Source organism: Amphiprion ocellaris, chromosome 22 (assembly GCF_022539595.1).
Source record: "Amphiprion ocellaris isolate individual 3 ecotype Okinawa chromosome 22, ASM2253959v1, whole genome shotgun sequence".
In the NCBI taxonomy this organism is placed as follows: Eukaryota; Metazoa; Chordata; class Actinopteri; family Pomacentridae; genus Amphiprion; species Amphiprion ocellaris.
This window is the reverse complement of record NC_072787.1, coordinates 25120854-25144927: the sequence shown is the minus strand read 5'-3', so window position 1 is coordinate 25144927 and position 24074 is coordinate 25120854. Positions and strand designations below refer to the sequence as shown.

At 40.4% G+C, this 24074-nt stretch overlaps 2 long non-coding RNA genes across 2 annotated transcripts in view; one reads left to right on the top strand and one right to left on the bottom strand.

Annotated features, from left to right (window-relative positions):
• The first annotated feature begins 542 nt into the window (after positions 1-542).
• LOC129347945 (uncharacterized) lies at positions 543-4148 on the top strand. Its single transcript, XR_008600294.1, has 3 exons — positions 543-1133; positions 1292-1366; positions 3999-4148. It is a non-coding gene; the product is annotated as an uncharacterized LOC129347945 (long non-coding RNA).
• The window catches only part of LOC129347944 (uncharacterized), a 45978-nt gene continuing 24581 nt past the window's right edge, over positions 2678-24074 (bottom strand). The window contains exons 2-3 of the long non-coding RNA XR_008600293.1: positions 4008-4133; positions 2678-2908 (exon numbers count right to left, since the gene is read on the bottom strand). This is a non-coding gene — a long non-coding RNA (uncharacterized LOC129347944). The remainder of the gene's footprint in view (positions 2909-4007; positions 4134-24074) is intronic.

Here is a 24074-nt window from a genome sequence, read left to right as displayed (position 1 = left end):
CGAGTTGCAGCCTTTGCTTATTTATGTTTTACATGCTGAAGTTGTCCTTCAGTGTTTCACTGATCAGATTGTGCTGTGGGCAGGAACAAGATCAGAGGGAGGCAGCTGCAGCAGACCCAAAGTAGTTTCACATTCATTTATCTGATCAGATTTCAGGGGGCTTTTTTTTTTTTTTTTTTTTTTAAGAAATGGGACCAATAATTGAAAACATGCTAAATATCAGATGGGATCATTGGTGTCATAGGACATCTGCAGACACAGGTCAAAGATTACAAGCAGTTTATTTAACGAATGAAACTAAAACCAACACAGAAAGGATAACTAAACCAAGGTGAAAACAAAAAGGGGAAATCAGACTAATTGTAGGAGAAAGGTTCTGGTTTCAAAGTCTCTGGTCTGGCAGAGAGCGGAAGAATGAAGAACCGGGCCTTTGTGGATTAAGGTGATTGAGAACAGGTGAATCAACCCCCACACCTGTGAGAGAGCTGGATGGATGGATGGATGGATGGATGGATGGATAGATAGGTAGGGAGGTAGATGGACCATAGATAGATGGCTGGATAGGTAGATTCTGCAGTGGGGAAATTTTCAGTGTGGCAGTAGCAGATAGGAAAAAAAGTAAAAAGAAAAGCAGCACTCAGTGCACAGATATAAATAGATGCTTTCTCCTTAGAGAAGAAATAGAAATGCTTGTAAAAAAAAAAAAACCTTGTGAAATTGCACATATTGACTTATTTACATTTTATTGCAGTTACTTCATGGGTGATCTGAACTACTGGGAGCAGGTTTGATTGAACACAGTCTGACTGCTGCAGGAAGGAAGGACCTCCTTCAAACATCGTGGGTGAAGCAGTCTGTCCCTGAAGGAGCTGCCGGTGATGGTCCTGTTTCCTGCAGGGGGTGGGAGATGTCCTCCATGATAGACAACAGCTTTGTCATCATCCTCCTGTCTAACACCAGCCCAGGACAGAGCTTGCTTTCTTAACCAGTTTCTTTAGTCTCTTCCTGTCTGCAGCCGTGATGCTGCTGCTCCAGCAGACCACTCCATACAGGATGGCTGATACCACCACACAACCATAAAAGGTCCTCAGAATTGCTCCCTGCACCCCGAAGGACCTCAGTTTCCTGAGCAGGTGAAGTCTGTTCTGACCTTTCTTACACCGTGCGTTGGTGTTCTATCTCTAGACATGTTTGAATGTCTTTATCAATAAATGGTCAAACACATGTTGAGTGTCAGTTCAGCTCTTGTTTCCACACATGTATATGTTCCTATGTGATTGGTGTCTTGCAGTCAGAGTGTAAAGAATTGAAGCTGTCAGAGGCTTTCTGTGGTGAAGAGGCTGCAGGACATCAGCTGCTCCAACAGGTGATGCCTTTGTTCTTTGGCTACAACCAGAACCAGCAATAAATCAGCATGAGCTGCAGCTTATCCATCTCATAGAGTGTATAATAAAGAAACCAAGAGGTTTTAGTTGATAGCTGTCTCTAGTGAATGACCAGCAGTGTCTTGTTCAGGTTGTGAGGAGAAGTAAAAAGCTTACAGCAGCTGGTATTCCCAGGTAGTCTCCATCCAAATACTAACCAGGCCCAACCCTGCTTAGCTTTGCAGATCAGATGAGATTGGGTGTATTCAGTCTCAGAAACAAACCTACGATGTAAGTTCTGTACCTCACATGAGTCAAATCTCCACTCACACCTTTTATATGTCCTTTGATTGCTCCAGTACTGATTGATGCCATCATTTAAGCCAATTTACAACAACACCTTGTAGGAAATGTGGTGCAGAGGTAAGTTCTGTGCCTCACATGTTGAAGGTCCATGGTTCAAATCCCCACTCACACTTTTTATGTGTCCTTTGGATGCTCCAGTACTAATTGCTAGCATCATTTAAGCAAAGTTAGAGCAGCATCTTGTAGGACAGGTGGTGTAGAGGTAAGTTTTTTTGCCTGGCATGTTGAAAGGTCCCCGGTTTGAAATCCACCTTAGTACCTTTATTATCTTCACCTCCTTAATAGTTTTGTGTACCATCATTTACGAAAACTAACATTACACCCAGTAGGAAGGATAGCGCAGTGGTAAGTTATCTGCCTCTCATCCAGGAGGTTTTTGGTTCGAATCCAGCCCAGGGCTCTTTTGACACTTTTTAAGATAAGATAAAGATAAGATAAAGTTCTTTATTTCTCCCCACTCCAGGGGAAATTTACATTGTTACAGCAGCTTTATTTACAATATATACATACTTTGGCTGTATGACAACCTCTTTCAACCATCATTACAACAAAGTCCATGAAGGACCTTGTGTGAAAGATAGCTCACACATAGGTTGTGTGTCTGTCATGTGGAGGGTCACGGTTCGAATCCCCACTGGGAACCTTGCGGAGGATGATAGCGGAGTGGAAAGGTTGTGGTCTGTGGTGTGGAGTGTCAGTGGATTGGAGTTGAAGGGTGGTTCCTGCAAAACTAAGAAGTTGCCTGAAAAAGGCAAAGAGCGCAAAGAGCGCAAAGAGCGCAAAGAGCGCAAAGAGCGCAAAGAGCGCAAAGAGCGCAAAGAGCGCAAAGAGCGCAAAGAGCGCAAAGAGCGCAAAGAGCGCAAAGAGCGCAAAGAGCGCAAAGAGCGCAAAGAGCGCAAAGAGCGCAAAGAGCGCAAAGAGCGCAAAGAGCGCAAAGAGCGCAAAGAGCGCAAAGAGCGCAAAGAGCGCAAAGAGCGCAAAGAGCGCAAAGCTTCTTAACTCTCTTTCAAGAAGATTTTTGGCGAATTTTGCCCAAATGTAAAAAAAAAGCTTGAGCAGAGTGGGGGATTGAACCTGCACTCTCCAGGTTCCAAAGCACCATCACTACCTCTGGACTACCGGTCCTACATACCCAAATACAGGCTTTTCTTCTATTCGTCAAGGCGGTGACATCAACACTGAAAGAAAAAAAAAAAATCCACAAAATCAAAAAAAGAACATAATCTACCTACAACTTTTAAAGAACACGCTAAAAAACACAATACTAAAAAGTCACACTCTTCTCCTCATCACTCATTTTTACATTTTAACACAATTTCAAAGCCACACAAATCACATTCTTCATGTCAAATCACTTCTCTTCACTACAAATGGGAGAGAACAGCAAACAAATAAAATACAACTTATGGCTTAAATATCTTCAAAATCTCTTTGCTATTCCTCTACATTCAAATTCCTCAACACCACTCAACAATCACCTGCAGGATCTCTTACTTCTTTCTTAGCTCTGACAAAACATCTTCAAGACTCTGAGAAGACAACTCATTTTCAACACATTTGCTGCTTCGTCTAAGTGTCCACACACATCTCCAGTCATCCACAGGCCTCACCACTGATCAGCTGCACAAACTTACATGTTAAACTTCTCCAAAGATAAAATACAGGCCCTTCTGTCTGATCACAACTTTTACTGGTGGCTCATATTTCAAGTTCATTTCCTTGCAAAGTCTTTATTTTGGATTAAAGTGGGATCTGTGACCAGGCAGATCACTTGTTTATTCTTAGCATTTGGATTTCACTGACATTCCTGTCATGTAGAAAAATAGAAATATCTTTGCATTGATTCAGCTAAACTAACTGCAGACACTGAGAGGCGTAAAGTTCAACAAATGCTGTTTTTATTTACTTCACTGGTGACATCAGTAGATGCTTGCAGTGAAACCACCACTGCAAATATTTATGCATTAAAGTATCACAACTGAAAACTCCCTACAAACGTCCACTTCTAACACCACAAACATTGTCCAGAGGAAATGATATTAGCTGAACATAAAAACATGTAAAACAGCTCTGATGCTTTCATCCTGAGCTCCACTCAAACATTTCACTGTGCAGCAGCTCAGCAGTTTGTTTAAGAAAAGCATTTAGGTTCAATCTGTGAAGCCCAAAACCCACCAGCTTTGAAAAATGACACCATTTACCAGAGTCACAAACTGTAAAAACAGAAGGAATTGTTGGATTTTCTATGTGAATGTGTCGCCTCTCTAGTTAACTCACCCGGTTACGTCTCCATCCTGACGCTGCTCTGCTGGACCGGAGCTTCTGGACCAGCCGGGTGGACCTTCCTTCACAGATCTTCCCGGTGGGAGTGATTCTGAGTCGGCCTTGGTTGACTGCAAACTCCTTAAAATGGACACATGAGAGGAAATCGTGGACAAATCGATACAACAGCTTGTTCGGTTTGTCCTGTTCTTAAATGGGTAGAAAACTGCTGAGAGCTCTCAGTTCAATTCAATTTTCAATTCAATTTTATTTATATAGCGCCAATTACAGTCAAATTGTCTCGAGACGCTTTACAGAACCCATATGCCTGACCCCCAGAGCAAGCCAAAAGGCGACAGTGGCAAGGAAAACACCCTTTTAACAGGGAAAAAAACCTCGAGCAGAACCCGGCTCTAATGTGGGGGGACCCATCTGCCTGCTGGCCGGGCGGGTTGAGAGGGACAGAAGAGGTAGAAAGGTAGAGATAGAGGGGTAGAGGTAGAGATAGAGGGGTAGAGATAGAGAGGTGGGGGGTGGGACACAAGGACCATAAAACACAGCCACACATCTGAAGCATCCAGCATCCAGCTCTGGGACCAGGGACACTCGGAGAAAGGACACAGAAAGAAACAGAGTGAATGTAATGCAATAATGGTATATGTAGTAAATACATAGGTAGTTAGAGAAGGGCTCAGTGCATCAAGAGAGGTTCCCCAGCAGTCTAGGCCTATAGCAGCATAACTAGGGGCAAACTAAAGGGACGTCAAGAGGGGAAGTCAGTTGTGCAAATGAAAACACCAGCATACCCCGTCAGGGTCCCCCAGTCAGCCCTAACTATAAGCTTTGTCGAAAAGGAAGGTTTTAAGCCTGGTCTTAAAAATAGAGAGGGTGTCCGCCTCCCGAACCCAAACTGGGAGCTGGTTCCACAGGAGAGGCGCCTGATAACTGAAGGCTCTGCCTCCCATTCTACTTTTAGAGATTCTAGGAACAACAAGTAAGCCTGCAGTCTGAGAGCGAAGAGTTCTGCTAGGATAATATGGTACTATCAGGTCTTTAAGATATGATGGAGATTGGTTGTTAAGAGCTTTATATGTCAGAAGAAGGATTTTGAATTCTATTCTAGATTTAACAGGAAGCCAATGAAGAGAAACCAATATAGGAGAAATATGATCTCTCTTGCTAACTCCCGTCAGTACTCTGGCTGCAGCATTTTGGATCAGCTGTAGATATTTCAGAGAGCTATTGGGACAACCTGATAATAAGGAATTACAGTAGTCAAGCCTAGAAGTAACAAATGCATGGACTAGTTTTTCTGCATCACTCTGAGACAGGATGTTCCTGATTTTCACAATATTTCTCAGGTGGAAAAAGGAAGTCCTACAGATTTGTTTTATGTGCGAGTTAAAGGACATGTCCTGGTCAAAGATAACACCGAGGTTCCTCACAGTAGTACTGGAGGCCAATGTAATGCCATCCAGAGTAACTATATGCTTTGAAAGCAATTCTCTAAGATGTTTGGGGCCAAATACAATGACTTCAGTCTTGTCTGAATTTAGTAGTAAGAAATTATAGGTCATCCAGGTCTTTATGTCCTTAAGACAATCTTGCAGTCTAGCTAGCTGATTAGTTTCATTTGGCTTCATAGATAAATACAATTGAGTGTCGTCAGCATAACAATGGAAATTAATACAGTGCTTCCTAATAATGTTGCCTAAGGGAAGCATGTATAATGTGAACAGTATTGGTCCTAAGACAGAACCCTGAGGAACTCCATGATTAACCCTAGTATGCTCAGAAGAGTCATTGTTGACATGCACAAACTGGAACCTGTCTGATAAGTAGGATTTAAACCAGTCCAGTGCTGTCCCTTTAATGCCAATAGAATGTTCTAGTCGCTGTAATAAAAGTTTGTGGTCGATTGTATCGAATGCTGCACTAAGGTCCAATAAAATAAGTATAGAGACCAGTCCATTATCTGACGCTATGAGAAGGTCATTAGTAACTTTCACCAGAGCTGTTTCTGTGCTATGATGCACTCTGAAGCCTGACTGAAACTCTTCAAACAAGCTATTCCTTTGTAAATGTTCACATAATTGATTTGCAACTGTTCTTTCCAGAATTTTGGAGAGAAATGGGAGGTTGGAAACTGGTCTATAGTTGGCTAAAACATCTGGATCTAGAGTGGGCTTTTTAAGTAAAGGTTTGATTACAGCAACCTTAAAAGCCTGTGGTACATAACCTGTTACTAGAGAGAGATTAATCAGATCTAACATTGAGGAATCAGCTCTGACAGAGTGTTGCTCTGACTCCATGTGTGGACTGAGGCTGGAGTGAACAGAGCTGCTGCTGCTCAGCTGCAGCTTCTTATTAGCACAACAACAGACGCTGCGTTCACTACGTCTGTGGGTGTGGAGCTGATAAAGAGGATCTTCACCACTGACCTGAGCTGCTTGCCACACGGTGAGACGTCCAACAGAGTCACTGAGCAGCTGATGATGAAGAAGATGAAGGCTTCAGGAGGAGGTTGGAGGAGGAGAAGCTGCAGGGCCACATGAGACACTGAAGAGACAAACCAGAAATGATTCACACACTAGACATGAAGAAAAAGAAAACATCAGAGTGTAAAATACAAGAATGAGTCCTGAACATCACTGGTGATGAAGCTCGAGGCAGAAAAAACTCAAACACAAACTGCCTCAACAACAAGTTCATTACTATGGTCAAACTGAGAGCAAGAATTCCTGGAATATTTAGTAAATCTAAACTGTATTTCTGAAATTTAATCCAGACAGGAGAAATATTGTGCATTTTTAATATTCGTGTGTGCTGTCCCCGATAAGCGGCTGGTGAAGGACTTTCTAAGTCCTTATTGCCTCTTTTAATGTGGTTCAGTGTGTGTCGGGTCCCACACATGAACACGGACACACGTTAGACTGGTTCTGTCTTATGGATTGTCTGTGTCGAATATTGAGATCGGTGATAACGTATTCTCTGATCATAAGCCTGTGATTTTTAATGTCGCTTTTCCGTGTGCTGGTCTTAAATCCAGCCTCCTACTCGGTACTGTCGGTTTTTGAACTCTCTCTCTGCCGGTCCGCTTCTCCGCTGCTTTTATCAGCTTCTGCGTCCCTCTAGTTTATCCTCTATGGATACAGAGGAACTCAGGCTCATGGTTCCATTCTATTCTGTCAAGGTGTTCTGAACTCCGTGGCTCCTTTAAAGACTGCACATCGTAGAGCAAAACTGGAGCCCTGGTTCAACGACGCAACTGGAGCAGTGAGGAGGGAGTCGTGGTAGAGCTGTAGCGCAGCTGGAAGAAGGACAAGCTGCAAGTGTCGTTTTTTAATTTTAAAAGACCGCTGGAGAGAGACTATCAGACTGTGGTTAAGGAAGCCAAAAGGGCTCACTTAGCTGGAGTCATTGAGTCAAACCGCCACAACCCTCGAGTTTTATTTAATACCACTGACTCAGTTTTAAATGCTCCCAAGCCGGTTTGCCAGGAAGCATCCATCGAACTGTGCGTCAACTTTCAGGAGTTTTTTATTGATAAAGTTGTTAGTACAAGGGCTCTGATCTCAGCTCCTGCCGTCGACCCCTCTGCCTCTGTCTGCTGCCGGGCTGGGCTCCATAAATTTCAGCCCGTTACTCTGTCGTTTTTCATAGACACTGTCGGCCACATAAAGGGTCCCTCACGACTCCATCCCGCCTCACTTTTTAAAAGAGGTTTTTCCATGTATTGGGCAGTCAGTTTTAACCGTCATTAACAGCTGTCTGTCCACTGGCGTGGTCCCCCACTAGTTTTTAAACACGCTGCAGTCTAAACACTGCTGAAGAAACCTGGCCTCGACACCACAGTTTTATCTAACTTCAGAACAATCTCCAAGCTGCCCTTTCTTTCCAGAATTTTAGAGACAGTTGTTCATGCCCAGCTGAAGTCCTCTTTAGATGAGCACAACGTACTGGAGGTTTTTCAGTCTGGTTTTCAGACTCTGCATAGCACGGAGTCAGCACTGCTACGGGTTTTTAATGATGTTCTCCTGGCAAACGACTCTGGGGATGATGCGGTTCTTGTTCTTAGCCAGTCTGCTCTAGCGCGTCTCCAGTTGGCTCAGAATGCTGCTGCTGCCCTCCAAAATATGAGCACATTACGCCTGTTTTAGACTCCCTCCATTGGCTCCCCGTGCGCTTTAGGGTTGCTTTGAAGGTTCTTTTATTTGTTCTTAAAGCCTTAAATGGTCTGGCCCCTCCCTACCTCTCTGAGCTGCTCCATCCTCATCCATCCTCATCCCTCCTCACCAACCCTCAGATCAGCTGTTCAGCTGCTTCTGGAGGTTCCGAGGTCTAGGAGGAAGCTCAGAGGAGATAGAGCCTTCACTGTTGCTGCTCCCAGATTGTGGAATAATCTCCCTATGCACATCAGAGAGGCTCCCTCACTGGCGGTTTTGAAAACCAAACTTAAAACCTATTTTTATTCACTGGCTTTTAACACAGCATGAATATATGAATATGCCTGAAATTTTACGTGTGATCAGAGTCCGGCCCTCGTCGCATCCATGGGCCGACATGCACTCTCGGTCGTAGCGCCGCCTGGTGGACGTGCGTGGATTCGCCGACCAGCAAGGATGCGATGACCCGTCCAACGCTGCTTGCAACTTGAATTTTTAACTTGAGTTTGGACTCGACAGTTTTTGTCAGGAGGTTGGACTTTAGGCTTTGTGCTGGAGGGTTGAACCCTGATTTCCAAGATTTTCAAAGTGTACAGACCTCTTGAGTCCTGAGGAGATGAGCTTTCACACAGTGTGAGGGCTGAAATTTTCGAAGTTTCACAGTAGTTGTCTGTAAACTAGAACCTTCAGATAGTCCAAGGACTCGTGTCTTCTATGTCCATGTGTAGTTGTCTGTTAGTTTGAAATGTCAGATAGTCTGAGGACTGAAATGTGCAAAGTGTCTTAGTACTTCTCTGTTAGTTAGAAATTTCTGTTTAATCGAAGCCTTAAAAGTTGTGAACATGAGTCTTGATTTCACATTTAGAGTATCCATTTGAGTTTTGGTGAGATGTTCACCTGTGTGCTATTTAGAAATGGTCCAGAAACTCTGATTGTATTCAATGAAAAGTATAGTTAGTGGTGATCAGAAGGTAACATTAGTTTGATCAATGATTTCAACTATTAGTAGACTTTATGAGGGAAGCAGTTTTGAGAAAAGATTTATTAGTAAATCAATTCATAGTGCAACCCAGAACATTGAAAGAGGAAGTGTTTGAAGAAACAACCAGATGTTTTTGTTTCAGAATAGAAAACGTTTTAAGATATGTAAATTTATTTGTTTTTTTGGATTTTGTTATTGTGTCTTCTGTGTAATTAGATATTCAAAAGTGTCACTGGTGTTTTTCAAATTTTTTGTCTGTATTTAGATTCATCTTAAAAGTTTAGTCTTGTTCTTTTGTCATTCTTTATGATTTTATAATATTAGATTAGATGTCCAAATGTTTTGTCTTTTTAATGTGTAATTGTTGAGTGAAAAGTATTATTGGATGTGATGAGTTAAAATATTATTTTCAATATTAAATGTTTAAACTCTTGTAGTTTGTAATGTTAAGAACTTGTAGTAGATTGTAATGTGTAATTGTATATTTAAAGTTTTCATAGGAAATTGTGTTTAATTCCTAGTGAAAGTGTTATTGTCTTTAAGATGTTATTTTGTAAAGAAACATTGAACTATTTAAATAAGTGTAGTAGTCTCTTTCACTTTTTGTTTGGATAGGCGTAGTGAGAGACAGCCAGACAACGGGGTTAGAAATAAGAGGTAGGCCAGCTCATACAGCATGGGGTGTACAAGCGGGAGTCGAACCCGGGCCTCAGCGTCGGGGACCTAGTACATACGTCAAAGGCGTAACCCGTAGAGCTACATGAGCACACATGTTCTGGTCTTGAAAACGTGTATTAATCCAATAGAAAGTCTAGGGGTAGGGTTAGGGTTGGAGAGGAAGGTCCTTACAGTTGTAATGAAAAAAATAGGGTAATTAATATTACACATAAATATTTTTAATGTTAATACTAAGCAGCCGAATATTCTGAAAAATTAATCCGTGGTTTTTCCTTCAGCGCTGTAGATCTAGAAAAACCTAAAGGTAGGTACAGTGCAACCACAGCACCTACCTTTAGGTTTTTCTAGATCTACAGCGCTGAAGGAAAAACCCCAACTTTATTCTACGAATTTTTTGGCTAGTGTGACTTAATATTAAATTATGAAAATATGTAAAATTTAATATCCATGTTTTTGTACATTGCTACTGTCAGGACCTTCCTCTGTAACCCTAACCCTACCCCTAGACTTTCTATTGGATGAATACACGTTTAAAAGCACGTAACATGTGTGTCCATATAGCTCAACGGGTTAAGTCACTCACGCATGTACTAGGTCCCCAACGCTGAGGCCCGGGTTCGATTCCCGTTTGCAACCCCGTGCTATATGAGTTGCTCTCATTCTTATTTCTACCCCATTGTCTGACTGTCTCTCACTACACCTATCCATCATTTTACTGAAAAAGACTACAACACTTATTTACAAATTTCCTGTTTATTAAATAAACTTCTTGAATTTCTTACATTTTTTTTCCCATAATTTATAAAAGTTTGATTGTCTTAACTCTTTCCCTTTCATTTTATTGCTTCTTTTTTAGGTACTTTCTTTCTTTAATCTTCTTCTTTCTAAATTTTTACACCAACCTTAACAATGTTATAAAGCCTTACATTACAATGAAAAAACTTCTATTGTAACAATCACAACTTAGTCAATTATTCACTTTATCCATTCAACTTATTTGTTTAGCACCTTTGACACAGGTGACAAAACTAAACAAGCACATAGAAAAAAACTATGCTAAAACTATGATGACAACTCACACACATATAAAAACCTAATATTTAACATGTTCATAAAATCTGTTGTGCCCAGGGGATGGAGGAAATTTATTGAAACCTTCTTGGCCTCACACAGTCAATCATTTTCTATATTTACTTAATTTTCAGTCAAAGACAACTGAGAACTGCAGAGCAACACACCTCTGCACACAGCACCCTGTGCTGTTTCTAATTATAGAAAGGCATCATATACACACTTCATACTGACATCTGAAAAACCGTAAAGGCAGGGCGATGTTCTTCTTGAATAACAGCCACTCATTTGGTTTCCCATGGCTGGCACGCTAAGGGGAAGATTTTATGGCAGTGCACAAGAACACACACACTCACACACACTCCTCCTAATGCAATCAGTCATTATTATCTGCCCCCATGTTGTGCACCATAAGTCTACTGGCTGACAGCTGTAGTCACCCTGACTGATGGGCTCCAAATCAGTGTGAAGAGCCCCAACATTGATGAAAGCGTTGGCAGCATGGCACCAGCTGATGGCTCCAATCCAGGCCCACTTTTATTACTACTCTGCGGTATACCTGAAACACCAGAAGAAGAAAAAAAAAAACACACTAATACTCATGGAGTTGATCCAAAACGAGCTGCGCCGAAGCCAAAGACACACCCGTTTGTTTTTCTTTTGTGCCAACAGTCTTGTTGTTTCTAAACAATAAAACGGATTTTTACTGTGGTTTATAAATGTATTCAGCACTAACAAACTGTAATTATCTGATCTGCTTTCTAAACATGATAAAGCTCAAACAGAAGATTGAACAACTTTTTTCATGATATTCGAATTATATGACCAGCACCTGTACTTGTATATAGTTTTACTTTTAGCCCTCCACTGTAGGAGAGGCCCACCACAGTTTGTACTTTGCACATTGTAAATAGTTTTGATTTTGCTGCTGACTCATAAACTATTTTGTGACTTATGTGATTGCATCATAACTTCTCATTTTGTCTGTTAAGACACTGGTAGGAAAAGAGTCAACAGTCTGAACCAAACAATTCTGTATTCCCTAATAATGTATTTGTGTTTAATGGGATTTAACATGTTTTAACACAAACTCCTTTATGGTTCATAATTCCGGTGACTGAATTACACCAAAGCAATACTGATTTATCAAACTGGAATTTTCTTAAAACAGTTGTTTTAACGTTTTGGCGTTTAATTTTTTATTTAATCTTGCTAACCTTCACAAACAAACAATAGCATAGACACATCTACAAAAGTTTAGCACGGATGCGAGGACCCGTCCAACGCTGCTTGCAGCTTTAATTATTAGGGTCCGAGCACCGAATGGTGCGAAGACCCTATTGGAATGCAAGGAATTATTTATTATTATTCATTCTTTTACCGTCTTTTGAATTGCATTTTTGGCGGCCTTATCATACCCCAAAACGTGTGAGACTTGGCATGCTCATCAGGACTGGCGAAAAATTTGATATTTTATGGGAGTTGCGCATGTGTGTGGAAAAATGGCTCTATAGCGCCCCCTGCAAAATTCAAAATTTGGTCATTAGGCCAACTGGCAGGGTGTTTCATCTACAGCTACAAAATTTTGCATGCTTATTCAGCCCATCAGGACACACGAAAAAGTCAATCATGGCTATGCCCTAAACCCAACAGGAAGTCGGCCATCTTGAATTAACTGTGATATTTTTTCTGACTAATAACTCATCGGGGGTAAGTCCGGGAGACGTCAAATTTGGCAAATATATGCAACAGTCATCCCTGATGAAAAGTTATCAAAATGCTCTGCAAAAGTCAAAGGGCGTGGCCATGGCGACTCGCGATAATACTGATCCTTCGCCATGAAACAGGAAGTATTGTCTAACTCTGCTGTGCATGTTCCAATCTGCCTGAAATTTTACATGTGTGATCAGTGTCCAGGCCTGACGACATCCATGTGGTTATGTACATTGACAGTCATAGCGCCACCTTGTGGTAGCAGGAAATAGACATTTTTTACACTTTGATGTACTATTCTTAGCAGGTTGATCATATTCACTTCAAATTTGGTGACATAAGCCTGAACACATTGATGATGATTCCCAGACAAAATGGCGACTCGTCGTCAAGGGGCGTGTCTGTGGCGGCGCGGCGAATTTCAATTTCTCGCCATGAAAATTGAATTATTAATATCTCAGCTGGAAATGATCCAATCTGGACCAAACTTGATGTGACGGACACCAGTCAATTTCTGAACACATCCACATTCATAAATTTAGAAATACTCATAGCGCCACCTATTGGCAAAAGGAAGAAATTGTCATTACATTTGCACCTACCATTGCCAGAAACTTTGTCATATCATCCTGAAAATTGGTCAGCTCAGTGTTTCCCCCTTGATGATGCTACAGTGTGAAGATTTTGACGATTCATAAAATTCTGTTGCCGTGGCAACGCATCGTTTCCGTAATAAACAAAGTACTTTTTGACAGGTTAGGAACGCTCATATGCTCGCCAAAATTGCCACACATATCAGGACTGCTGAAATATTTGATATTTTAGACAAATTGTCCATGACTGTTGCAAAATGGCTCCATAGCGCCACCTGGAAAATTTCAAACAGTTACTACGGCCAGTACGTGTCACCTAGAATTATGAAACTTGGTAGGCATATGTAACTCGTCAAGACACACAAAAATGTAGTTGACACCCATGCCCAAAACCCAACAGGAAGTCGGCCATTTTGAACTGTATGTCATATGTTTTGACGATTTTTGGTCCATTTTTTACCATGCAGAAGCTCCGACTCTCCTCACCTAAGCACAAGATCTTGGCAGAGGGAGCAATCTCTGCCTGGAGCAGACTTTTTAGGGCTTCTAACCTTCCACTCGAAGAAGAGGAGATCCCATAGGCTCTGATGATGTATTTGATGGAGTCACTGTGATTGTCAGGCTCTAGCAATAACCCTGCTGCACCAGTAAGTGTTTGATATATGAAGAAGCCTGAGTGACCTTTCCCCTTTTGATGCACTATGGATGCACCCACTGGTTGGCTGGGTGTATTTTGTGTTGTCAGGATTGCGCTCTTCACCTCTGACTGTACGGTGTAGCCTTAACTGATAAACACAAGACCTCACTGACAGGAGAGGTGTGGGTGGAAATATCTTTGGATTAGACACACACTCTGGCTGCAAGGGCCTTGACCAGATTGCCACAAACGTGTTGATCTCCTGGTATGATACCTTCAGAGAGGACGGTGCACGGTCCATGGTGTTCTTGGGCAGAATCAGAGGCTGTATGTTATTTATATCTGACCTGGATCAGCATGCTTGTGTAAAATCTGCCTGTTAAATAAAATCTATTTCAGATGTGATTTTATGAGATTTGTCAGCAGGGAGACACCTCCAGTAGCTGACAGATTAGGCCCCAATGGAAACGCATGGATGCACAATGTACAGTTCTATTTCATCAGGCAGACGCTTTTATCCAAAGTGACGTACATCTGAGAGTAGATATAACACAGGCAAGGGTCTAGTCAGGAGAAAACAACTTGGATAAGTGCCATGAAACAAGTTCAAGAGAGGTAGTGTTGTGGCATTTTGAGATTGAGCAAATAAAATTAGACGAATAGGATGTGTAAATCAAGTTTGAGCAAACAATGATAAGATTGGAAGATCTAACGTGTCAACTGAAGTTATGAATACACTAAATAATACTAATAATAATGGCAACCCAACGGAAGCCAGTGGAGCCCATATAAGGCATTAAGACCGGAAGTGCATGCCCTCTCTTCGTCTGCACACGTGACTTGAAATCAAGGTCATACTGAGCTAAGCAGAAATAATCTGCTATAGCAGAAATAAAAAAAGAGGAGGTGGTCCAACTTTTGATACGATTACTTCAAATACCTCTTGATTGGGTCTAAAGACGATGGGTTGTAGCTTTCCAGAATGGAAGAGGAGTATTTAGGTATATAAGATGATGTAACGCTTTGTGTAGTTAGTTAAAATGTCAAGATTTTGCTCACGTTTGTTCTTTAGGCCTCTGTATTGAATGAACATTATTTGCATCAGACTCTGAAGACTTCAACTTTTGATCTAGAATTGATTTTTGACTACATTTTTGACAAAGCTGCCTGATCATCTCTGGCCCTGAGCAGGCAGACTGAGTCACAACAGCAGGACCTTGGTGCCTACAGGCATTGCAGGAGATAACAGGAATTATTATTATTTGGTTTTTGCAGTCTGTCAAGTGCAAAGCTGTTCAGTGAAGAATTGGGTTTTTAGTCTTTTCTTAAAGACTGAGAGGGATTCTGCAGATTGAACAGAGTTTGGTAGCTTGTTCCACCACCAAGATGCTGGTGAACGACCGGAAGATGGTGTTGTCTGCCAAGTCCACGGCATCAATAATTACGTCCAATTTCCTGATCCGGATTGTGCATTTGGTGTATGACGAACAGTCCAAGGAGGGTCTCAACAGTTTCCAGCTTAGTGCCAAAATCCAGGATCTTCAGCCACTACTAATCAGGTTTTCAAGAGCCAATGACTTCTGATTGGCTCTTCTTGAAGAAGGTATTGATGGAATCCTTGAGGACGGAGGCTGGCGAGCTGTCCACTGGTCGCCACAAAACACAAGGACAGCGTTTCGTGGTAAGTTCTTTATGCTTAAAATTATTCAGATACAAGCCATTTCTACGACAATTAGAATAGGCATTGTGTTATTCGTGCATGATATAACCAGGCCTTGAAATTTTGACCCAACTGGTCCATCATCAAGAAGTTGAGGATCCTCTGTTGTAAAGCATAAATATCTGATTGTTTCTGCTTGAAATATCAATTAAAACTGACCACAGGATCAAATATTAGACTGAATTTATAGATAATAAATGTTGCACCTCATTTCATTACAAATAAAGCAGCTTAATACTGACACCTAAAGGATTATGTCTCAGTATCTTATCAGCAAAATGACTGTTCTGTGGCAAAACGGCCTAATTAAGTCTTGCAATCTGTCCTGAGACCCCAATACTGATGGACTGCAGCATTAATAGCAATGAATGAGATTTAATAAGCAGAAATAAGGGTTTTGAGTAAGTTTCAAGTCAGTTTATTGTATTATTATTACTTTTTAGGTGTTCCAAAAGTCATGACAACATATTTTGCTGCTTATTTATCTTAACTCGTTAATGTATAGACTAATTACTGTCAACTATTGGCAACCTTTAAGGTGGAATGTCATCTTGTATGTTCTCAATGCATGAGTTGGTGTCATGAATCAATCAAGTCCACCTTAAGTGTCTATACAACAACAGACTGTTTTTGGATTTTCTGCTTGATTTACACTTTAGTGACAGTTGGGTTTTCTTCTAAAAGTTCAAAATGTTCATGAATTTCAATCAGAATATGCAAACTGAGAAGAATGTATTTCCTCACTTGGTAAACAAAAGTGGTAGAAAACATCTCTGGCGGGAAGGCACCTGTGGTTATACTAAATTGTGTTTGTAGAGCCGCAAAAAACAAACAAACTTTAAACTCATGTTTGTAGGTTTTACTTTTACTTAAAGGACCAATTCACCCCAAATCACCTTATTTATCACATAGACCTAACAGCAATAGAAACATGTATTTCTTTGCTGTAAAGAAACACCATTTTGAGGGGAAATTGTGTGTGTTCTTCTTCATATTATTATTCTAATTGCTTTGGGTGACCTGACTGGGAGCGATCTGAAAATACAACATGTTTTTTTGCTGTAACATTAATCATAGCTAATGTTACCCATTTAAGTGCACCATAAGGGCCCTGGTACTGTGTTTGCTGACTCATCTTTGTAGCTTAATGGGTTGAATAAATGGAATCCAGCCATTGTTAATGTTTATTACACTTGTGAGTTTCTCCATCTGACAATATAAGCCATCTGCCATGAGGAAGTAGTTCGAGGTCACGTGAGTTATTCACACTGACCCTGTTAACATAACTGAGGCAGACTCTGTTAAAATAATTATTATTTGCACACATCTCAGCACAGCCAGGGATAGGTTAGTGTCACGTCCGTGCGCTTCGACATATCAATAACACATATGGGAAATAATTTTACGAATCGATAAACTCTACCGCACACGTAATGGGCTCGGCGAGGAGCGATCGAGCCGATGTGCGACCGGCGCGAATAAGGTCACATGACCCCCTCAGACTCACTCAAACACGCTTCAAATCCATCAAATTAAATTCGATAAAAGACTTTGCAATTTAGCAGTATTCTCAAATGAGGATCTGAGAGACCAGGAGGAAAAATCGGGGCAAGTACAGTTCAAGTTCAAAGCCAAAGGCTCATCTTTCATCCCGTGGCACTGAGGGACACGTTTGTTCGGCCCTGCAACAATGATCTGTCAGTGTTAATGACTGATGAGTGGTGATTTATTTTTCACTGCAGTGCTGTGTAAAACAAATCACTTCATATTCCAGCCCTGTAATATTCTTTATTAGGACAAGGATACTTATAGCTATATTTATGAGTGGGAGACACACACTTGTAATCAAATTACTATTTGATCACTTGAGGCTGAATGATAAAAATTTACACGAGTTTTTTTTAGAAAGAACATTAGTCTAATTGGGTCATTCTAGAATTGGAGGACATTTGGGCTTCCAAGTTTTTGAAAAATAAACCTTCTCTTTTCCAGTTTTCTGCTCCATATTCATCAGTAATAGGTAATAAACTATCAAAGGCCTGATTGGCTCAGCTTACACATCAATGGTAGCATTTTTATTCCATGTTTTCTGTTGTTTGCTAACCCTACTCTAATCACAGTAACAGGGTTGCTAATCCATGCTAATGTGATCTTTTTCTCAGCAGTAGCAGCTAGATATTTAGCTGCTGTTACTGCTGACCAAGAGGACAAACTGACTGATGGAAAACAGTAAAGACAAAAGTAAAAAAAAAAAAAACAACAAAGGTCTTTTCCTGGTTCACTGTTTTCTTCTTCTTCTACCAACTAAAAAGGTTATGCTAACAGGGTTGTTGTGCATGTTCTATGCAAAATAATTATTATTTATAATATTATGCGGATTAAAAAAATGTTCCTACAATTACAAGAGACATCAATGAAAAAAATAATGCCAAAAAAGAGAAGATTTCAGTTTTATTCTAACTGTTTTATTTGAGATTCAATTTGGTCATCAGGAGGGTGGGACAAGAGAAAAATGGTGTTTTAGTGGGAACTTCAGACTTATTTGGTGATTCTAAAAATATTTTCAAACATTTTTTTCTCCTATTTTTTAGATTTGGTCTCAGGACAAGTAAATTTACACAACTGCATGTTTTAGCATTTTGTACATGGATTATTTAAAATTTGATGGATGGGACGTAAAATGGCCTCCAATTCTGGAATGACCCAATTCTATTATATTATACTACATAATGCTATACGTGATGGTATGTACTGTGGGTTTTTACTGGTGTTCGTACCAACGTGAAGCCATGTCTATAAAATATTACCAACTGTGCATGTTAAAAGCATTTTTAAAGTACTCCTTATTTAACATCAGATCCACTTCCTGGTTCTAAAGTAGATCTTTTTCTTCACTCAGGACAGCGCAGAGAATATTTAATACAAGTGTGCAACAATTTGGAATTCCAAATTCCAATTTAGGGTTATGTTCTAGCTTAATTAAAAAAAAGGAAAAGATAGGATTCATGCTTGACATTGCATACTGTAGATTTGAGTCAGTTAAAGGCAACAAAATAATGATTTTTACTTGTTAAATGTGAAGATATCAGGTACATTTATAGTAATTGATCAGGCTAAGTCCAAGCTGGCCTAAAATTTCAGGTCTTTGTGACCAAAATAATCAAAATGATCCCAATTAAAAACGACAAACTCTGTTCTGGATCTTGTAAAGACATTTTATGGAGCCATTCTGTTAAAAACACATGAATATATGCATTCAATTAAACAAATTAGCTTGCTAATGAAACTGCAGCTTCACAAAAAAACATCTGTCCAATATTTTTTGTTGTTGTTTAAAGCCCCCAAAAGAAGTGATGACATACTTTTGTGGGAGTGAGTGCACTAAATCAACTATTCCTTGACATTTAGAGCAAATGTAGGTGGCCTCACACTGCCTGGGTTGCAGTGACATCTCCGTCTTAAATGACATTTATCATGCATCATTTCCACCACTGCATGTTGTTGTGAAGTTCAAATCCAAATTTTAAGAAGTTTTTCTTCTCATTAAATTTCAGTTTTCTATGCAAACTAGAGGAAGACACAATGGATGGATGAGCAGCGCTGTCTTACCACTCCTGCAAACTGAATCCATTCATCTGCATCTTTTCATTTCAAACAAATGTCTAGCAAAGGCCATACAAGGAAACCAAACAATGAAAATGTTCTGCCTGCATAATTATGAACAAAGCTCTGTAAAAGGTTAACAAGACTTGCTTCGACTGCCAACAAGATGTAAAAAAAAAACAAAACACACTTTATTAGGAGGACACCTGTGTCGAGTTAACAGCCATAAATGTATACAATCTGTGAGATTTCACTGCTGTAAACAGCAGTGACCTTACAGCAGCTCCCATGACAAATTGAGCTCAATACTTTTTCAGATAAAGTTGCGAGTGCAGTAAGTAACTCGGGGCGTTAAAATTCAGAAGATGCATCAGTGCAATCTGCTGGAATAGCGTTGCCATCAAGACAAACACAGCTCAAGTGGCAATCATGCTTTTTCTTTGCCAACATTTCTCTTGCAAAGCAAAGGAAGCTGCAGCGCTACTGTGATTCCATACTCTTCTACGTGATTACCTGTCAATCAAATAGACTCCAGTGCTGCGGAGGCTCTTTAGAAGGGATTTTTATTCTCTTCTTTAGAGCTGTTTTTGAGCTAAATTTGATCCAATCCACTTCTATATAACTCAAGTAGTCAGATTTTCACCTTTTTCCCTGGATGTTTTAACAGACCTCAACACAGTCCCTCGTTCATTTAATTGGAAATTGTGCAACTGGTGCTCGCAGAAGCTGAAAAACCTCAAAATGTGAGAAGAAAATTTGCAAAAATGTTGTTTCTATTGTGCTGGATTTCACATGATCTCACATGATTCCGGCTCTTCTGGTGTCACAGCATCTCTACAGCTCTCGGGAAGCAATCAAAGTTTGCTCCCATACAACCCCAAAACAAAATGTAACAGTGTGTTGTCTCTTTGCAGCTCTTCCAGATCAATTAAAAAGATATAACACTGTTCTTTTACAGCTCTTCATGTGTAATAATGTCATGTTTAACACTGATCTTTCTCCCAATGGCATTTTTTTTTTTTTTTTTTTTACTGCAGTAACAGACTTGTAGGTACATTATGCTCTATGCCAAACCTGTACATATGTAAATTCATCAAGTCATATGTGGACAAATTCATATGTCAGGGGTCACCAACTATATTTGTCAGAGGGCCAGAATTTTACCGGACAGTCACCCTGGGGGCCGGACCCTCAAACAAAAATTAAATAAAAATCTAATTTTGGCATAACTTTATTATTTGATGTTTATTGTTTATATTTTTTTCCATTTCATTACAAAACTGAAGGCATTTTTAGCCTTTATGAGTCAGGCTCCTATCACCTATACCACAGTCAACCACCAGGTGTGATAGAGATATTTTGCCTCAACTCAATTAAGTCAACTTTATTTATAGAGCACTTGAAAAACAAACACTGCGGAAGTGAAAGGAAAAGGCCTCTTAACACAGGTAAAATGTCACTCTCAAAGGCCATGAAATGAAAAGTTGATGTGGAAAACAGATCCTTTATAATGACTGGACTGAAAAGTACGCATTTATCATGCCAACCTTCCGAAATGCGTCACCTGTATGCCTCATTAGCAACGAAACTGTTGCTGTTGCAAAAGAATATAATCTGCGCCGTCACCACAACACTAAACATACAAATTTCAAGGATTCATATCCTGAGCAGTCAGAGGCCCGTCAGAGAAAAATGGCCACATTGAAATCTGCCTGCACCCGTGCAAATGGCATTATTACTGGAACTTTAACTGATCAAGAGAGAGTAAGGTGTGCATCTCTGCAGGCTGCCTGGGTGCTTTGCAAACATAACCGGCCTTTCACGGAAAGTGAGCTTTTAAAGGAGAGCATGGTCACAGTTCTGGAGGAACTTGCCCCTGACAAATCCATGGACAGAGCTACTGCACCTGTCAAACAAATGCCTCTCTCTGCTTCAACTGCTGCACGTCGTGTCCACGTCTTGGCAGAGCATGTCCAGCCAGCTGTCATTGACGGGATCAAGGAAGCCAAATACATTTCACTGGCTATTGATGAGTCCACTGACAACACGGATATTTCACAGTTGTGCGTTTTTGTCAGATACTTTGATGGCAAAGATTTCCGTGAGGAGCTGCTGGCATTGCTTCCGCTGGAGGACAACACCACTGCTGACATCATCTTTGGAAAACTGGAGGATTTTTTTAAAAGCCATGGATTGTCCCTGGATAAAATCAACCTGACAGTGACAGATGGTGCACCTGCCATGATTGGCAAAAACAAGGGTCTGGTGAGCAGAATAAAGACTGTCGCTCCTAAAACTAACGCACTTCACTGTATTATCCATCAAAGCGTGCTGTGCGCAAAGCTAAGCGGGGAGCTCAAAGAGGTGATGGAGAAAACAATGAAAATTATTAACCACATCAGAGGAAATTCAAGCACGCAGCAAATTTGTGCTGGAATCCCAGGCTTCTCATGATGACCTGTTACTCCACAATGACGTGCGCTGACTCAGTAAGGGCAAAGCACTGCAGCGCTTCGTTGAACTCCGTGCCCAAGTAGTGGATTTTTTGAAACAAAGTAAATCAAAAGCGGCAGCTGACCATCTCCGCATCATGCAAGACAGAGAATACATGTGCAACGTTGCGTTTTTAACAGACATTTTCTCCCATTTGAATACACTTAATCTCCAGCTGCAAGGAAAAGAAAAATCAGTGGTGGATTTGGTGGAAAAACTTGATGCCTTTGGGAACAAACTTGATCTGTTCCATGCAGATTTGTTGTCAGAGAGGCTGCTGCACTTCAACACACTGAAGATGGTGGGAGAAAGCAACGTAACTCTCCATGGTGCTGAAAGCCTGAGCACATTCTGGCTGTCTTGTCCCGAGGACTATGGCACATTGAAGACGCTGGCTATGTATGTGCTCACCATGTTGGGTTCAACCTACACCTGCGAGGCTGCGTTCTCCAAGATCAACTCGATAAAAACACACGAGAGGAACCGACTGTCAAACCAGTCTTTGGAGGACTGTTTGCGCATAAGTCTGACAGCAGCCAAGCCTGATGTGAAAAAGTTGGTGTCAGAGGGGAAATGTAACTTCAGCCATTAAGCAGTGTGAGGAGCCCATTTCAGCCTTGTGATGTGAAATCGCTATAGCCCACTTAACGTTTTATTTGATGTGCCAACATTATTTGTGACCTGTTTTGTTCTGGTACCAGGTTAGCATTTATTTACCATGCTATTTTAAGTTATGCCAGTTGGTTTTTCCTCCTTTTTTTGTCCTGAGAAGTCTACTAGTTTGAAGCTTGTTGTTGAGACCAAGGGCATGAGGAAAAGTTATGTTAAAAAAAAAGAACTGTGTGAAACAATAAATGTTAAACAGTGCAGTGAGTCTGTCCTCATTTGGGAATGTAGCCTAAATAGAGTCATAAATGGTGGGGATTACTGATAGTTAAGAGTCTCAGTTCTTGTTGTTTTCAGTTGCTTTAATAGTGTGGACCACATGATATTTTCTCTTTGATCCTCACAATTTTGGAATCCAGTCGCAGGCCGGATTAGACGGTTCGGTGGGCCGGATTCGGCCCGTGGACCGCCAGTTGATGATCACTGTCATTTGCAGACTCGCCATGTCATTGCTGTACTCATCCATATGTAGACTCACTATGTCATATACACGACCAGTGAAAAGTTTGGACACACCTTCTCATTTCATGGTTTTTCTTTATTTTCAGGACTATTTACATTGTAGATTCTCACTCAAGGCATCAAAACTATGAATGGACACATATGGAATTATGTAGTAAACGAAAAAAGTGTGAAATAAGTCATAACATGCTTTGATTACTGCTTTGCACACTCTTGGTATTCTCTTAATGAGCTTCATGAGGTAGAACCTGAAATGGTTTTCATTTCACAGGTGTTCCTTGTCAAGGTTCATTTGTGGAATTTCTTGTCTTCTTAATGGGATTGGGACCATCAGTTGTGTTGTGCAGAAGTCAGGTTGGTACACAGTTGACAACTGTTAGAATCGATATTATGGTAAGAACCAATCAACTGAGTAAAGATAAATGACATAACTACATAATTACAACATAATTCCATATGTGCTCATTCATTGTTTTGATACCTTCAGTGAGAATCTACAATGTAAATAGTCATGAAAATAAAGAAAACCCTTGAATGAGAAGGTGTGTCCAAACTTTTGAACAGTAGTGTACGTGTGCTACCGTTCAAAAGTTTGGGGTCACTTAGAAATGTCCTTATTTTTGAAAGAAAGGTAGTTTTTTTCCAATTAATATAACGTTAAATTAGTCAGAAATGCAGTCTAGACATTGTTAATGTGGTAAATGACTATTGTAGCTGGAAACAGCTGATTTTTAATGGAATATCTCCATAGGGGTACAGAGGAACATTTCCAGCAACCATCACTCCTGTGTTCTAATGCTACATTGTGTTAGCTAATGCTGTTGAAAGGTTAATTGGTGACTAGAGAACCTTTGTGCAGTTATGTTAGCACATGGATAAAAGTGTAAGTTTTCATGGAAAACATGAAATTGTCTGAGTGACCCCAACCTCTGATCGTTTGTGTATGTTGTGAATCTGCGCTTTATAAATGCACTTGAATTGACTATATATATTTTCTCTCTGAGACCTTTATTACTATATCTTTCTTTTTTTTTAGCCCTATTGTACTTTTGTAATTTCTTATCCCGCTTCTGTCATGTCTCATATGCATACAGCTGCTGTAAATGTGAATTTCCCCAGTGACGGATCAATAAAGTTTATCTTATTTTATCTTATCTGCAATTCAAATTATAGTCAGATCACAGTTGTTTTACCAGAGTCTCGGTTCCAGTTCTTGTTGTGTACAGTTTTGTCAACAAAATGTTACCAATAAATGAGATATTACAATGTATGCACGCAGCAAACTGGTAAAAGCAAAC